Source organism: Ranitomeya variabilis, chromosome 4 (assembly GCF_051348905.1).
Source record: "Ranitomeya variabilis isolate aRanVar5 chromosome 4, aRanVar5.hap1, whole genome shotgun sequence".
Classification (NCBI taxonomy): domain Eukaryota; kingdom Metazoa; phylum Chordata; class Amphibia; order Anura; family Dendrobatidae; genus Ranitomeya; species Ranitomeya variabilis.
In genome coordinates this window covers 650,416,399-650,434,973 of record NC_135235.1, presented here as the reverse complement: position 1 = coordinate 650,434,973, position 18,575 = coordinate 650,416,399, and the positions used below count along the sequence as shown (strand labels likewise).

General features: G+C 46.7%; 1 protein-coding gene across 2 annotated transcripts in view; it reads right to left on the bottom strand.

Annotated features, from left to right (window-relative positions):
• Positions 1 to 18,575, bottom strand: part of LOC143766164 (uncharacterized) — a 30,473-nt gene extending 11,898 nt beyond the window's left edge. For both annotated transcript variants that reach the window (XM_077253628.1, XM_077253629.1), the window contains exons 1-2: positions 18,529 to 18,575; positions 11,684 to 11,902 (exon numbers count right to left, since the gene is read on the bottom strand). The gene's annotated coding sequence lies outside the window, so the exon portion shown is untranslated. The remainder of the gene's footprint in view (positions 1 to 11,683; positions 11,903 to 18,528) is intronic.

Here is an 18,575-nt window from a genome sequence, read left to right as displayed (position 1 = left end):
TTTTTTTTAAATGACATGAGGATTCTTTTATTTTACTAACCGGCGCAGGCGAAAACTGACAGCTGCGGTCTGCAACTCTCTGCTATCAGTTATATCATGGTTGGTTATCAAGAACAGAAGGGTCCCACTCCGTTTTGAAAAATTATTTAAATACATTTTTTTTTTTTAAATAGCGAGGGGTCCCCTCATTTTTGACAACCAGCCAAGCTAAAGCCGATATTTGGGGGCTGGTATTCTCAGACTGGTAAGGGGCCATGGACATTGGCCCCCACAGCCTAAAAATAGCAGCCCGCAGCCACCCCATAAAAGACACATCTATTACATGGCTTAATTCTACTTATTGATTTGTAAAGTTCATTGTTATAGACTTGTATGTATAAATATTTTTATGCAAATTGCCTCTTCAGATAAAAAGAGGATTTAAACTAAATAGCGCCACCTGTTGGAAGCAGCGATCCTACAAGTCACAATCAGCCCTTTAATGAGTTGTGCAATATGACTTCGGATAAAAGCCAAATCAGTATCTCAATTCGCAGACACGGTGTTTTGGGGCTGTTGGCATGAGAACTGATTTGGCTAGATGAGAGGCTCTGGACTGGAGTCTAAGGGGCAACATTTATCTTTATGGAGAGTGACATACCAGCTCTGGCTTTTAGATATTTCTCCTTTTTGGTGGACATACTTCTATATGTGATTTAATAAAAGTTTTAGAACTATGGGTTGAATTTTCATTTCTAGATTTATAAAGCTCACAGTATGATCACACATTGTAATTTGTTGCGGAAACCATCTGTAGCAAAGTCCTCACCAGTAGAACCACACTAAATAGTCAAGATCTCACTGACAATTTCTTTCCTGTCCTTAACTAATAAAAAAAAAGTAAATAAAACCCTGATCATGGCTATTGCAACCAGTTTATTAGGTCCCAGCAGTGACTGTGTGTACCTGGCCTTCTGTGACCCCCTTACCATTGTCTGTGGCCTATACAGTCTGATCTGTTGTAGAAGTCATATGGGATGAAACATTTTTTATGGATTTTTATTAAACCTGTTACCAAACCTGTTAGTGTTTTACTGTGTGATTCAATGCCACCACCTTTCTGAGTGCCTGTACTGCGTTACTTAGAGAATTCACACAGGCAGATTCCCAGCAATGAGAAACGCCTTATCGTGGCCGCTGGGTACACATGATTTGGACAATTTATGCCCCGAGTATTCTCAGTTTTTCATTTTTTAGAGCAGTAATGCAATTCAAATTTCTTATATTTCACGTTTGCATGCTATAGCGCTACAGAGTGTTACTTTATTTGTTGATTATATCTGGAGATGGCTACTCTTAGTAAGCACCTGTTCACACTTGTTTTCTGTTTGAATGTGTTGGTCAGTCTTTTGATAATTGTATAAATGGAAACCAAGCAGGTGCGAAGATGCACATAAATGTTTGGCTGAACCAAGAGTTAATAAACTAACAAAGGAAGTCGAGAGGTCCCATACACATCAGATTGTAGCTGAGCCTGCCGACTTTAGCCTTATGTGCATGTAAGCCTTAGTGTAACCACTAGAATAGACCGTACTGTGTGCCCAGAAATCATGAACCTCAGTGCAGCAACTCCCATCTACTCATCTCTATAGTGAGACAACTAAAATGGCGCTCCTGCAGTGAGTTTCATTATTTTTGTGCAGACACTTAAACAAGATTACAGCCCCGATTCATGAACACGGGCATTTTACACCCCAGTCTTAAGGAAGGATTAGCTGGAAAAAACTGTGGGACTTTAAGCAATTTTTTTTTGCAATTAATAAAATTTACATCTTCAGTTTTGATAGAATTCCACTTTTCCCATATGTACACAACTCCCTGCCAGCACCACAATTCTTAAAAGTAGGTGAGGTTTTGCAGTGAGGGGAGAGACTGTTGGAGCGCAAACGACAAAATCATCATAAATTATATCACAAACGTGGCGAAAATTACAACATAATAGTCCCCCACATTTCTGTCATGATTTACGTCACATCTGTGGTGTAAATTATGACTGTCGCCGTTACATCTATACCCATGAAGCTCCGCCCACTCTTCAAAATGTTGGCGGTGTGGCCAGAACTGGTGAACATACGGGAAAGTCCCATTCTGGCAAAGCTGATGAATCCGCGCTCTGTGTAATGTTTTATTGATTAGAAAAAATATGAATTTTACAAAATGTGTTACCCATATAGAAATATGCAAAAAAACAATTTACGCAAAATCTAATTTACAACTTTTCAGGTTTATGTTAAAAACGTATATATAATGGCTTATTCCTATTCAACAAAAAAGAAAACCTTCTGAAGTATAAAGTATTATTGGGGCTCATTATCCCTTCACTGCAGTAACTCCTGTAATATAATATATTCCTGTGCCTCAGTACAACCCCTCACTGCAGAAACTCCTGTAATATAATGTATTCCTGGACCTCATTACCCCCTCACTGCAGAAACTCCTGTAATATAATGTATTCCTCGGCCTCATTATCCCCTCACTGCAGAAACTCCTGTAATATAATGTATTCCTGGACCTCATTACCCCCTCACTGCAGAAACTCCTGTAATATAATGTATTCCTGGACCTCATTACCCCCTCACTGCAGAAACTCCTGTAATATAATATATTCCTGGACCTTATTACCCCCTCACTGCAGAAACTCCTGTAATATAATGTATTCCTGGACCTTATTACCCCCTCACTGCAGTAACTCCTGTAATATAAAGTATTCCTGGACCTCATTACCCCCTCACTGCAGAAACTCCTGTAATATAATGTATTCCTGGACCTCATTACCCCCTCACTGCAGTAACTCCTGTAATATAATGTATTCCTGGACCTTATTACCCCCTCACTGCAGTAACTCCTGTAATATAAAGTATTCCTGGACCTCATTACCCCCTCACTGCAGTAACTCCTGTAATATAATATATTCCTCGGCCTCATTATCCCCTCACTGCTGTAACTCCTGTAATCTAATGTATTCCTAGACCTCATTATCCCCTCACTGCAGTAACTCCTGCAATCTAATGCATTCCTGGGCCTCATTATCCCCTCACTGCAGAAACTCCTGTAATATAACGTATTCCTGGACCTTATTACCCCCTCACTGCAGAAACTCCTGTAATATAATGTATTCCTGGACCTCATTACCCCCTCACTGCAGAAACTCCTGTAATATAATGTATTCCTGGACCTCATTATCCCCTCACTGCAGAAACTCCTGTAATATAATGTATTCCTGGACCTCATTATCCCCTCACTGCAGAAACTCCTGTAATATAACGTATTCCTGGACCTTATTACCCCCTCACTGCAGAAACTCCTGTAATATAATGTATTCCTGGACCTCATTACCCCCTCACTGCAGAAACTCCTGTAATATAATGTATTCCTGGACCTCATTATCCCCTCACTGCAGAAACTCCTGTAATATAATGTATTCCTGGACCTCATTACCCCCTCACTGCAGAAACTCCTGTAATATAATGTATTCCTGGACCTCATTACCCCTTCACTGCAGAAACTCCTGTAATATAATGTATTCCTGGACCTCATTACCCCTCACTGCAGTAACTCCTGTAATATAAAGTATTCCTGGACCTCATTACCCCCTCACTGCAGTAACTCCTGTAATATAATATATTCCTCGGCCTCATTATCCCCTCACTGCAGTAACTCCTGTAATATAATGTATTCCTGGACCTTATTACCCCCTCACTGCAGAAACTCCTGTAATATAATGTATTCCTGGACCTCATTACCCCCTCACTGCAGAAACTCCTGTAATATAATGTATTCCTGGACCTCATTACCCCTTCACTGCAGAAACTCCTGTAATATAATGTATTCCTGGACCTCATTACCCCTCACTGCAGTAACTCCTGTAATATAATGTATTCCTGGACCTCATTACCCCCTCACTGCAGAAACTCCTGTAATATAATGTATTCCTGGACCTCATTACCCCCCTCACTGCAGAAACTCCTGTAATATAATGTATTCCTGGACCTCATTACCCCCTCACTGCAGAAACTCCTGTAATATAATGTATTCCTGGACCTCATTACCCCCTCACTGCAGAAACTCCTGTAATATAATGTATTCCTGGACCTCATTACCCCTTCACTGCAGAAACTCCTGTAATATAATGTATTCCTGGACCTCATTACCCCCTCACTGCAGTAACTCCTGTAATATAAAGTATTCCTGGACCTCATTACCCCCTCACTGCAGTAACTCCTGTAATATAATATATTCCTCGGCCTCATTATCCCCTCACTGCAGTAACTCCTGTAATCTAATGTATTCCTAGACCTCATTATCCCCTCACTGCAGTAACTCCTGCAATCTAATGCATTCCTGGGCCTCATTATCCCCTCACTGCAGAAACTCCTGTAATATAACGTATTCCTGGACCTCATTATCCCCTCACTGCAGTAACTCCTGTAATATAATGTATTCCTGGACCTCATTACCCCCTCACTGCAGAAACTCCTGTAGTATAATGTATTCCTGGACCTCATTACCCCCTCACTGCAGAAACTTCTGTAATATAATGTATTCCTGGACCTCATTACCCCCTCACTGCAGAAACTCCTGTAATTTAATGTATTCCTGGACCTCATTACCCCCTCACTGCAGAAACTCCTGTAATATAATGTATTCCTGGACCTTATTACCCCCTCACTGCAGAAACTCCTGTAATATAATGTATTCCTGGACCTCATTACCCCCTCACTGCAGTAACTCCTGTAATATAATATATTCCTCGGCCTCATTATCCCCTCTCTGCAGTAACTCCTGCAATCTAATGTATTCCTCGGCCTCATTATCCCCTCTCTGCAGTAACTCCTGCAATCTAATGCTTTACTGGGCCTCATTATCCCCTCACCGCAGTAACTCCTGTAATATAATGTATTCCTGGGCCTCATTATCCCCTCACCGCAGAAACTCCTGTAATATAATGTATTCCTCGGCCTCATTATCCCCTCACTGCAGAAACTCCTGTAATATAACGTATTCCTCGGCCTCATTATCCCCTCACTGCAGAAACTCCTGTAATATAATGTATTCCTCGGCCTCATTATCCCCTCACTGCAGAAACTCCTGTAATATAATGTATTCCTGAGCACCTTTATCCTCCTAACTGTAGTAACTCCTGTACTGTACTGTATTCCTGAGCCTCATTATTTCTTCACTGCAGCAACTCCTGTAATATAATGTATTCCTGAGCACCTTTATCCTCCTAACAGTAGTAACTCCTGTACTATAATGTATTCCTGGGCCTCATTATCCTCTCACAGCAGTAATTCCTGTAATCTAATGTATTCCAGGTCCTCATTATCCCCTTGCTGCAGTAACTCCTGTAATATAATGTATTCCTGAGCACCTTTATCCTCCTAACAGTAGTAACTCCTGTACTATAATGTATTCCTGAGCCTCATTATTTCTTCACTGCAGCAACTCCTGTAATATATTGTATTCCAGAGCCTCATAATCCCCTGTAGTGCAGCGGTGTCCTCATTGTGCAGTGAAGAGGCAGTGACCCAGGAGAGGTCAAAGTAAACACAGGTTTAATGTCCCAAAACTTGCAAACAAAACAACGATATCCTCCAGATCGCAGCCGGGAAACAAGACAGACCGTAAATGCGGCCGGTTGCCGAGGGCGACTGCACCACTGTGCAATGCAGCGGGTTGCCAGGAGTTTGCTTTGCTTGGTGCCGTGTTCCCTCATACAGGCTGAGCTTTTGCATAGCCGTCTGCTCTGCACCTTGCAAACTGCACACTGACACACTCAACCCTCTGCTGCCGTGGTTTTTTACAAAGAACCAGTGGCCGTAGGCCACATAGAAAACCCGGGCCAGGGGAGGAAACAGACCGCCCGCTACCTTCCGTTTCAAAAATAAAAGCCCAAGGCAGTTTTTTCTAATCTGCCTTGGACAAATAGCTTGTCCAAGCCTAACACTCACTTTTATTCTGCATTGCAATCACAGCTAAGCCTGTGACTGCAATGCACTCCTGCAGCCTCAATATGCTTCTTTGTGCATCCTGGGGGACACATAGCAACCCTCGCATATGACCCCGGTTACAGCCTCACATACATCCCCCCCTCTGTTCAAACTTGTGGAGTTGAACATCTGTCACCATACAGGGGGCCCATGACATGGCATCCGCATTTCCCTGTGATGTCCCAGCCCAATGTCCCACGGTAAAATAGAAATTTTGCAAATACAGGAACCATCGGGTGACCCGAACATTCCTCTCCTTGGCATTCCTCATCCAGACCAAGGGCGAATGATCTGTCACCAAGCGAAAAGGTCGACCGAGCAAATAATAGGTAGGAACTTCAAGGCCCACTTAATGGCCAGGCACTCCTCCACTACGCTATAATTTTTCTAGGCCGGGGTGAGTTTCCTACTCAGGTAGGTGACCAGATGCTCCTCTCCGTTCACCTCCTGCGACAGGATCGCTCCTAGGCCCACGTTGGAGGCATCTCTCTGCACAATGAAGCGTTTCTGAAAGTTGGGGCTAATGTGGACAGGCTGCTCACACAGCACCACGTTCATGGATTGGTACACTTCCTCCTCCTAGGGGTTCCACCGAACCATGACCGACTTCTTTCCCTTGAGGAGATCTGTAATGGTGGTTGTTCATGTAAAAATTAGGTATAACCCTCCGGTAATATCTAATGATTCCAAAAAAGGCTCTCATCTGTTTGGTGTTAACAGGTCAGGGCCAGTTCTGACTGGCCTCGATTTTATTTATTTGGGGTTTAATAACCCCATGGCCCATCCCGTACCCCAAGTACCAGGCTTCCTCGAGCCCTATCGCACATTTCTTGGGATTCAGCGTCAAGCCCGCGGCTCTGAGCGAATCTACTACTGCTTGTACTTGGGACAAGTCGATATGCTACTCAGCACTTCTTGGGATTCATCGTCAAGCCCGCGGCTCTGAGCGAATCTACTACTGCTTGTACTTAGGACAAGTCGATATGCTACTCAGCACTAAAGATGATGATTTCATTTAACGCATACTTCAGATGGGGTTCCAACACTATGTCCATCAACCTCTGTAACGTAGCAGGGGCCCCATGTAGACCAAAAGGCAAGACTACACAGTGGTAAAGACCCTCTGGTGTTATGAAGGCGGTCTTTTATTTGGCCAACTCTGTAAAAGGAACCTGCTAATAACCCTTGGTCAGAGCAAGCGTGGTGAAGTACTGGGCCTGACCCAGGCGCTTAATCAGCTCATCCACCCGGGGCATTGGGTAAAGGTCGAACTTCGACACCTCATTCAATTTACGGAAGTCATCACAGAACCGTAATGATCCGTATGGCTTTGGGATTAGCACAATGGGGTTAGCCCAGTCACTCCAGGATCCTCCATTACTCCCAGCTGGAGCATTTGTCTTAGCTCACTCGCGATGACTTGTCTGCAGGCATTGGGCACCTGGTATGGTTTCCTTCGTACCCTTACATGAGGCTCGGTGACAATGTCATGCTGGATGACAAAGGTATGACTGGGTAATGCTGTTTTGAGAGCGTCTCCTATTTTTACCTCTCTCTCGGCCAGTCACAAAGGGTTCCCTGTTGGTACAACCAGGGTCGCCTCCGCGACCAGACATTTCGAGTCCTTCATCGCTTTCAACAGGTTGACGTGATACAGTTGTTCGGGTTTTCTTTTCCCGGGCTGGTAAACTCTATAATTTACTTCTCCCATCTTCCCCCGTAACTCATATGGCCCTTGCCACTTGGCCATGAGCTTACTCTCTGGGGTGGGCACTAATACCAACACCCTGCCCCCTTCTTAAAAGGTCCTGATTGTGGCTCTTTTGTTATACACGCGGCTCTTCATGGCCTGGGCATCCATCAGATACTCCTTTACTATGGCCCATACTGCAGCAATCCATTCCTGCATGCTTTCCACATGCTCGATGACACTCTTATGCAGAGTGGGCTCCTGAACCCACGTCTAATTGGCTACGTCTATGGGTGCCTGCCATACAATAACGGAAATGGAGAGAAATGCGTCAACCACTGCGGTACCTCACGGATACGAACATGAGAAAGGGCAGTAACATGTCCCATCCCTCCCGTCCTTGGCGACCACCTTTTTTAGCATGGATCTAAGGGTCTTGTTAACTTTCTCCACACCAACGTACGTAGCTGTTTAATCCAGAACAGCTTAAATAGCTCCCAGGTCACCTTGGACATAAAAGGAATCCCCTGATCTGTAAGGATCTCCTTTGGTAGCCCAAGGTGACAAAACGTGGCAAACAGCTCGCAAGCTATTAATTTGTCCAAGGTGTGGAGGAGAAGTATCGCCTCTGGGTAACCGTGTGGCGTAGTCTACTATGACCAAAATACACTGCTCAAAAAAATAAAGGGAACACTAAAGTACCGTATATACTCGAGTATAAGCTGACCCGAGTATAAGCCGACCCCCCTAATTTTGCCACAAAAAACTGGGAAAACTTATTGACTCGAGTATAAGCCTAGGGTGGAAAATGCAGCAGGTACCGGTGAATTTCAAAATTAAAAATAGATACTCCATACCGTTCATTATGGCCCCATAGATGCTCCACATAAAGCTCTGCCATATATAATGCTCTGCACCGTTGCCCCATAGATAGCTGTGCCATATATATAATGCTCTGCACCGTTGCCCCATAGCTGTGCCATATAGTGCTCTGCACCGTTGCCACATAGCTGTGCCATATAGTGCTCTGCACCGTTGGCCCATAGCTGTGCCATATAGTGCTCTGCACCGTTGCCCCATAGCTGTGCCATATAGTGCTCTGCACCGTTGCCCCATAGATACTCCACATAAAGCTGTGCCATTGCTGCTGCTGCTGCAATAAAAAATAAAAACACATACTCACCTCTCTTGCTTGCAGCTCCTCAGCGTCCGGTCCCGGCGTCTCTCTGCACTGACTGATCAGGCAGAGGGCGGCGCGCACACTATATGCGTCATCGCGCCCTCTGACCTGCACAGTCAGTGCGGAGAGACGCCGGGAAGATGGCGCGACGCCCGGCGTGTGGAACGAGGACAGGTGAATATGTCATACTTACCTGCTCCTGGCGTCCCGCTCCTTCCCCCGGACAGCTGGTCTTCGGTGCCGCAGCCTCTTCCTCTATCAGCGGTCACCGTTACCGCTTCATTAGAGAAATGAATAGGCGGCTCCGCCCCTATGGGAGGTGGAGCAGCCTATTCATTTCTCTAATGAGCGGTCCCACGTGACCGCTCAGGGGAAGAGGCTGCGGCACCCGGAGACCGTGGGACGGGCAGGGGGAGCGCCAGGAACGCCGGAACTAGGTGAGTATATGGCAGTCCTCACCCGCCGACCCCACCACCGATCATGACTCGAGTATAAGCCGAGAGGGGCACTTTCAGCCCAAAAATTTGGGCTGAAAATCTCGGCTTATACTCGAGTATATACGGTACCACATCCTAGATATTTCTGAATGAAATATTCCAGTTGCAAATTTTTATTCATTGCATAGTGGAATGTGTTCAGAACAATAAAACATAACAATTATCAATGTAAATCAAAATGAATATCCCATGGAGGCCTGAATTTGGAATGATACTCAAAATCAAAGTGGAAAATCAAATTACAGGCTGATCCAACTTCAGTGGAAATGCCTCATGACAAGGAAAAGATGCTCAGTATTGTGTGTGGCCTTCACATGCCTGTATGACCTCCCTACTGTACAACGCCTGGGCATGTTCCTGATGAGGCGGAAGATGGTCTCCTGAGGGATCTCTTCCCTGACCTGGACTAAAGCATCCGCCAACTCCTGGAACGTGTGTGGAGCAACGTTACATTGGTGGATGGAGCGAGACATGATGTCCCAGACGTGCTCAAACGGATTCAGGTCTAGGGATCAAGCGGGTCAGTCCATAGCTTCAATGCCTTCATCTTGCAGGAACTGCTGACCCACTCCAGCCACATGAGGTCTGGCATTGTCCTGCATTAGGAGGAACCCAGGGCCAACTGCACCAGCATATGGTCTCACAAGGGGTCTGAGGATGTCATCTCCGTACCTAATGGCAGTCAGGCTACCTCTGGCGAACACATGGAGAGCTGTGAAGCCCTCCAAAGAAATGCCACCCCACACCATTACTGACCCACTGCCAAACCGGACATGCTGAAGGATGTTGCAGGCAGCAGATCGCTCTCCACGACATCTCCAGACTGTCACATGTGCTCAGTGTGAACCTGCTTTCATCTGTGAAGAGCACAGGGTGCCAGTGGCAAATTTGCCAATCGTCCTGCACAGTGTTGGGCTGTGAGCACAACCCCCATCTGTGGACGTTGGGCACTCAGACCATCCTCATGGAGTCGGTTTCTAACAGTTTGTGCAGACCGGCACATTTGTGGCCTGCTGGAGGTCATTTTGCATGGCTCTGGCAGTGCTCCTCCTGTTCCTCCTTGCACAAAGGCGGAGGTAGCAGTCCTGCTGCTGGGATGTTGCCCTCCTACGGCCCCCTCCATGTCTCCTGTTGTACTGGCCGGTCTCGTTGTAGCGCCTCCAGCCTCTGGACACTACGCTGACAGACACAGCAAACCTTCTTGCCACAGCTCGCATTGATGTGCCATCCTGGATGAGCTGCACTACCTGAGCCACCTGATTGCTGAGCTACTTTGTTAATTTCAATCACCCTTTCTTGTACCCGGGACAGGGTGGGATCCTGGAGTTGAGCTGTCTCCAACTTACCAGGGGACATTTCCCTATGTTGGCAACCCCTACGGCAGGTATCCCTGACTCGGGATCTTCAAGTTCTGCGTCTGGAATATCATTTACTTTGGGAGGGACGAGAACAGAGGCAAGTCTCTTACCAACACAGTCCCATATGGAAGAGTTTTTAACACTCCCACCACATGTCTTATTTCTTCACACGGGGTGGAAAAAGTAACCTCCACGGTCGGTTACTCTCGGAGCTTCCCATGTATGCATACCACCCCCACTTTCCATCCATTGGGGTTGTCCCCGGCAACAAGGGACCCATGGACCAGAGTAACTAAGCTCCCAAAGTCCAAGAGATCGTCCGACTGGTACCTGTTAACGAGTACCTTACACAGTTGGAGCTCAATCAGCAGTGCCTGTAGTGGTGGTGCAGACTGGCTAGGCATACAGAGACACATGGCGAGTATACCCACAGTCCACAGATTCAGCTGTCAGGGGGCACTTGATAGCTGCGGCACGACTGGACCTTGGGGTCGAATAAGGAGATACGGGTCTGCTGTCACTCTCCCTTCGTGCTCGGTCCTGATTGGCCCCAGTAGGGGGTCATGGACTTTTCCCAGGCTCCTGGGTTGGTGAAGCCCGACATGACAGCCATAATGGAGCCGTGTCCCGTATAAAGTTCTGAGTGGCCGTGTACCGCTCAATCAGTCCCGCCACCTGGTCCAGAGTGCCGAGGTCCCCTTGCCCCACCCAATGCTGTATGGCTGCTGGCAGAGCGCTCACCAGTCGGTCAACCACCACCCTCTCCACCATCTGGGCAGGAGTCAAAGTCTCAGGTTGGAGCCACCTTTTCACATGCTGCAGTAAGTCATAAACCTGAGACTGGGCGGGCTGGGCCTCCACAAAAGTCCATGAAAACACTCATTGGGCTCTCACGTAGGTATTAACTCCTAGTCAAGCAAGGATCTCACCTTTTAGCTTGGCGTAGTCCTGGGCATCTTCCCAACTGAGGTCAAAGTAGGCCTTTATTGTGTCACCCCTCAGGAACGGAGCCACCACTTCTGCCCACTGGGAAGTTGGCAGGTTCTCCCTCTCTGCCGTGCGCTCATAGACGGTGAGGAACGCTTCCACGTCGTCTTCCGGACTCAGTTTCCTCAGAACGGAGCAGACCTTGTCTCGGGATGGCGGCACTGTGGGGACATTATACTGTGTATGTGGGGGGATGGCGGTACTGTGGAGACATTATCCTATGTACGTGGGGGGATGGCGTCACTGTGGGGACATTATACTGTGTGTGGGGGGATGGTGGCACTGTGGGGACATTATACTGTGTGTGGGGGGATGGCGGCACTGTGGGAACATTATACTGTGTATGGGGGATGGTGGCACTGTGGGAACATTATACTGTGTGTGGGGATAACAGTACTGTGGGAACATTATACTGTGTATGGGGGATGGTGGCACTGTGGGAATATTATACTGTGTGTGGGGATAACAGTACTGTGGGAACATTATACTGTGTATGGAGAATGGTGGCACTGTGGAGACATACTGTGTGTGGGGGATGGCAGTACTGTGGGAACATTATACTTTGTGTGGGGGATGGTGACACTGTGGGGACATTGTACTGTCTGTGGGGACATTATACTGTGTGTGGGGGGATGGTGGCACTGTGGGGCATTATACTGTGTGGGGGGATGGCGCCACTGTGGGGACATTATACTGTGTGTGGGGGGATGGCGGCACTGTGGGAACATTATACTGTGTGTGGGGGATGGTGGCACTGTGGGGCATTATACTGTGTGGGGGGATGGCAGTACTGTGGGAACATTATACTGTGTGTGTGGGGGATGGCAGCACTGTGGGAACATTATACTGTGTGTTGGGGGATGGCAGCACTGTGGGAACATTATACTGTGTGTTGGGGGATGGCAGCACTGTGGGGGCATTATACTGTGTGTGGGGAGGATGGCGGCATTGTGGGGACATTATACTGTGTGTGGGGGGATGGCGGCACTGTGGGGGCATTATACTGTGTGTGGGGAGATGGCAGCACTGTGGGGACATTATACTGTGTGTGGGGGGATGTGTTGTGAATTCGGTTTGTGGGCTCCCCCGGTGGTCTGTTATGGTAGTGTCTCTTATGTGCCTTCCTCCATCTCTGATTACCTGTCGCCACCCTCTAGGGGAGTTTCCTATTTAAGGCTGCTTGGCTGTTAGTCACATGCCGGCCATCAATGTGCTAGTAGCATTCTGTTGCATTCACCTGCCTCAAGTTCCAGTTCAGCTAAGTTGAATTTTGTTTCTTGTTTTTGCTATTTTTGTCCAGCTATCTGCAATGTGACTCTTCAGTGCTGGAAGCTCTTGTGGACAGAAAATTACTACTCCAGTGGCATGAGTTGTCACTGGAGTTTAAAGTAATTTCTGGATGGTGTTTTTGAATAGTGATTTTTAGGTCGACCGTGAAGTAACACTTTCCTGTCCTTCTGCTATCTAGTAAGCGGACCTCACTGTGCTAAATCTGCTGTTCATCCTACGTATGTCATTTCCTCTGAACTCACCGTCAATATCTGTGGGGGCCTACTATCATCTTTTGGGGTTCCTCACTGGAGGTAAGGCAGGCCTGTATATTCCTCTTATAGGGGTAGTTAGATCTCCGGCTGGCGCGTGGTGTCTAGGGCATCGTAGGTACATCCCCCGGCTACTGTAAGTGTTGGGTCAGGTTCAGGTCACGGTCGACCTTAGTATCCATCACCCGAGAGCTAGTCCGTTTTGTATTTTTATTCCCCTGGTCATTGGGGTAACCATAACAGTTTGGCCGGCCTGTAAAAAATCTATGTGTTAAAATATGCACTAAAGCAGGAAGGAGGAGAAAAGGTTTTTTTTTTTTCTGTGTTTGAAAGTGCACCTTAGTTTGATCATTTGTATTCCTTGCTTAAACTGCAGTCTTCAGCCTTTTTTTTTTCTCCTCTCCTCTTAACCTCTGAATGCTTGGGTTACACCCATTTGAAACATGGATCCACAGAGTTTAGTTGCAGGTTTGAATAACCTTGCGACAAAAGTACAGAACCTACAAGATTTTGTTATACGTGCTCCAATGTCTGAACCTAAGATTCCTCTGCCTGAATACTTTACCGGAGACAGATCCCGGTTTTTGAGTTTCAGAGAAAATTGCAAATTGTTTTTGTCTCTGAGATCTCACTCTGCTGGTGATCAGACTCAACAAGTTAAAATTGTTATCTCTCTACTGCGCGGCGACCCACAAAGTTGGGCATTTGCATTATCGCCAGGGGATCCTGCGTTGTTGAATGTAGATGCGTTTTTTCAGGCTTTGGGGTTGCTTTATGAGGAACCTAATTTGGAGATTTTGGCTGAGAAAGCCTTGATAGCTCTTTCCCAAGGGCAAGATGAAGCTGAGATATACTGCCAGAAATTCCGTAAATGGTCGGTGCTTACTAAATGGAATGAGTGCGCTTTAGCAGCTAATTTCAGAGAAGGTCTCTCTGATGCCGTGAAGGATGTCATGGTGGGGTTCCCTGTGCCTACAGGTCTGAATGATGCCATGAAATTGGCTATCCAGATTGATCGGCGTTTGCGGGAGCGCAAATCTGTGCACCATATGGCGGGGTCTTCTGAGGAAAAATCTGTGCACCATATGGCGGTATCTTCTGAGCAAAAACCTGTGCACCATATGGCGGTGTCTTCTGAGCAAAGACCTGTGCACCATTTGGCGGTGACCTCTGAAAAGGCATTAGAGCATATGCAATGCGATCGTGTTTTGTCTAGAGGCGAACGTCAAAATTACAGGCGCAAAAATGGATTGTGCTTCTACTGTGGAGATCCAGCTCATGTTATATCAGCATGCTCTAAACATATAAATAAGGTTGATAAAAAGGTTGATAAATCTTTTTCTACAGGTACCTTGCAGTCAAAATTTCTTTTGTCCGTGACATTGATTTGTACCTTATCATCTGTGACTGTGAATGCTTATGTGGATTCTGGCGCCGCTCTGAGTCTCATGGATTGGTCCTTTGCCAAGCGTTGTGGGTTTGATTTGGAGCCGTTGGAAGTTTCTATTCCCCTGAAGGGTATTGATTCTACACCTTTGGCTAGCAATAAACCACAATATTGGACACAAGTGACTATGCGTCTTACCCCAGACCATCAGGAGATTATTCGTTTCCTTGTATTATATAACCTACATGATGTCTTAGTGCTTGGATTACCATGGTTACAGATTCATAATCCCGTCTTGGACTGGAAATCTATGTCTGTGTTGAGCTGGGGATGTCGGGGTATTCATGGGGATGCACCTTTGGTTCCTATTTCTTCATCTACTCCCTCTGAGATCCCAGCATTTCTGTCAGATTTTTATGATGTCTTTCAAGAGCCTAAAGTTGATTCTCTCCCTCCCCACAGAGAGTGTGACTGCGCTATTGAATTGATCCCCGGTAGTAAGTTTCCTAAGGGTCGCTTGTTTAATTTGTCTGTACCTGAACATACTGCTATGCGGGAGTATATCAGAGAATCCTTGGAAAAGGGTCATATTCGCCCCTCTTTGTCTCCACTGGGGGCAGGGTTTTTCTTTGTGGGTAAAAAGGATGGTTCATTGAGACCTTGTATCGACTATCGACTTCTGAATAAGATTACAGTTAAATACCAGTACCCGTTACCTTTACTGACTGATCTGTTTGCTCGTATAAAGGGGGCTAAGTGGTTCACTAAGATCGATCTACGTGGTGCGTATAATTTGGTGCGGATTAAGCAGGGGGATGAGTGGAAGACCGCATTTAATACGCCTGAAGGCCATTTTGAGTATTTGGTAATGCCTTTCGGTCTCGCAAATGCCCCTTCCGTTTTTCAGTCCTTTATGCACGATATTTTCCGTGAATATCTGGATAAGTTTATGATTGTGTATTTGGATGATATTCTTGTTTTTTCGGAGGACTGGGAATCTCACGTTCAACAGGTCAGGAGAGTTTTTCAGGTTTTGCGAGCTAATTCTCTTTTTGTAAAGGGCTCAAAGTGTAGTTTTGGAGTTCAGAGAATTTCCTTTTTGGGATATATTTTTTCCCCTTCATCTATGGAGATGGACCCTGTCAAGGTCCAGGCTATTTGTGATTGGATGCAACCTACTTCTTTGAAGAGTCTGCAAAAGTTCTTGGGTTTTGCTAATTTCTATCGCCGATTTATAGCGGGTTTTTCTGCCATTGCTAAACCTTTGACTGATTTGACCAAAAAGGGTGCTGATGTTGCTAATTGGTCCTCTGCGGCTGTGGAGGCCTTTCAAGAGCTTAAGCGCCGCTTTTCTTCCGCTCCTGTGTTGCGCCAACCTGATGTGTTACTTCCGTTCCAGGTTGAGGTGTTTTGTGTCCGCTGATCAGGATGATTGGCTTGACTTTTTGCCATTGGCAGAGTTTGCCCTTAACAATCGGGCTAGTTCTGCCACTTTGGTTTCTCCATTTTTTTGTAATTCAGGGTTTCACCCTCGGTTTTCGTCCGGTCAATTGGAGTCTTCGGATTGCCCTGGAGTGGATGCTGTGGTTGATAGGATGCATCAGATTTGGGGACAGGTTGTGGACAATCTGAAGTTGTCCCAGGAGAAGACTCAACAGTTCACTAATCGTCATCGGCGTATTGGTCCTCGTCTTTGTGTTGGGGACCTGGTGTGGCTGTCTTCTCGATTTGTTCCTATGAAGGTCTCGTCTCCTAAGTTTAAGCCTCGGTTTATCGGCCCTTATAGGATTCTGGAGGTTCTTAATCCTGTGTCCTTTCGTTTGGACCTCCCAGCATCTTTTAATATCCATAATGTTTTCCATCGGTCATTATTGCGGAGGTATGAGGTACCGGTTGTTCCTTCTGCTGATCCACCTGCTCCTGTGTTGGTTGAGGGTGAATTGGAGTATGTGGTGGAAAAGATCTTGGACTCCCGTGTTTCCAGACGGAAACTTCAGTATCTGGTTAAGTGGAAAGGTTATGGCCAGGAGGATAATTCTTGGGTGACAGCATCCGATGTTCATGCTCCCGATTTGGTTCGTGCATTTCATAGTGCTCATCCAGGTCGCCCTGGTGGTTCTGGTGAGGGTTCGGTGCCCCCTCCTTAAGGGGGGGGTACTGTTGTGAATTCGGTTTGTGGGCTCCCCCGGTGGTCTGTTATGGTAGTGTCTCTTATGTGCCTTCCTCCATCTCTGATTACCTGTCGCCACCCTCTAGGGGAGTTTCCTATTTAAGGCTGCTTGGCTGTTAGTCACATGCCGGCCATCAATGTGCTAGTAGCATTCTGTTGCATTCACCTGCCTCAAGTTCCAGTTCAGCTAAGTTGAATTTTGTTTCTTGTTTTTGCTATTTTTGTCCAGCTATCTGCAATGTGACTCTTCAGTGCTGGAAGCTCTTGTGGACAGAAAATTACTACTCCAGTGGCATGAGTTGTCACTGGAGTTTAAAGTAATTTCTGGATGGTGTTTTTGAATAGTGATTTTTAGGTCGACCGTGAAGTAACACTTTCCTGTCCTTCTGCTATCTAGTAAGCGGACCTCACTGTGCTAAATCTGCTGTTCATCCTACGTATGTCATTTCCTCTGAACTCACCGTCAATATCTGTGGGGGCCTACTATCATCTTTTGGGGTTCCTCACTGGAGGTAAGGCAGGCCTGTATATTCCTCTTATAGGGGTAGTTAGATCTCCGGCTGGCGCGTGGTGTCTAGGGCATCGTAGGTACATCCCCCGGCTACTGTAAGTGTTGGGTCAGGTTCAGGTCACGGTCGACCTTAGTATCCATCACCCGAGAGCTAGTCCGTTTTGTATTTTTATTCCCCTGGTCATTGGGGTAACCATAACAGGGATGGCAGCACTATGGGGACATTATACTGTGTGTGGGGAGGATGGCGGCACTATGGGGACATTATACTGTGTGTGGGGGGATGGCGGCACTGTGGGGGCATTATACTGTGTGTGGGGGGATGGCAGCACTGTGGGGACATTATACTGTGTGTGGGGGGGATGGCAGCACTATGGGGACATTATACTGTGTGTGGGGAGGATGGCGGCACTATGGGGACATTATACTGTGTGTGGGGGGATGGCGGCACTGTGGGGGCATTATACTGTGTGTGGGGGGATGGAGGCACTGTGGGGACATTATACTGTGTGTGGGGGGATGGCAGCACTATGGGGACATTATACTGTGTGTGGGGAGGATGGCGGCACTATGGGGACATTATACTGTGTGTGGGGGGGATGGCGGCACTGTGGGGGCATTATACTGTGTGTGGGGGGATGGAGGCACTGTGGGGACATTATACTGTGTGTCAGACAGGGGCGCTGTATTATGGCAGCAATATGTGTTTTCTGACTTCCAGTTATTTATAGTTGGGTCGTATGTATCTATCAGAGGAGAGGGAAGAAAGCGTAAGGGTATGTGCACACGTAGTTTTGAGCTCTGCGGATTTTTCCGCAGCGGATTTGAGAAATCTGCAGGTAAAAGGCACTGTGTTTTACCTGCGGATTTACGGCAGTTTTTATGCGGAATTTGTGCGGATTCCACCTACGGTTTTACACCTGCGGATTCCTATTATAGAGCAGGCATAAACCGCTGTGGAATCCACACAAAGAATTGACATGCTGCAGAATAAACGCAGCGTTTCCGCACGTTTTTTTCCGCAGCATGGGCACTGCGGATTGCGTTTTCCATAGGTTTACATTGTACTGTAAATGCATGGAAAGCTGCTGCAGATCCGCTTGCGGATCCGCAGCAAAATCCACAACGTGTGCACAGAGCCTTATAGTTCTTAGTAATGGGGAATCTCCAGCACCTACCTCCACCTGCAGAGCCGCACACCACATATATGGCTGTTCTGTGCGCA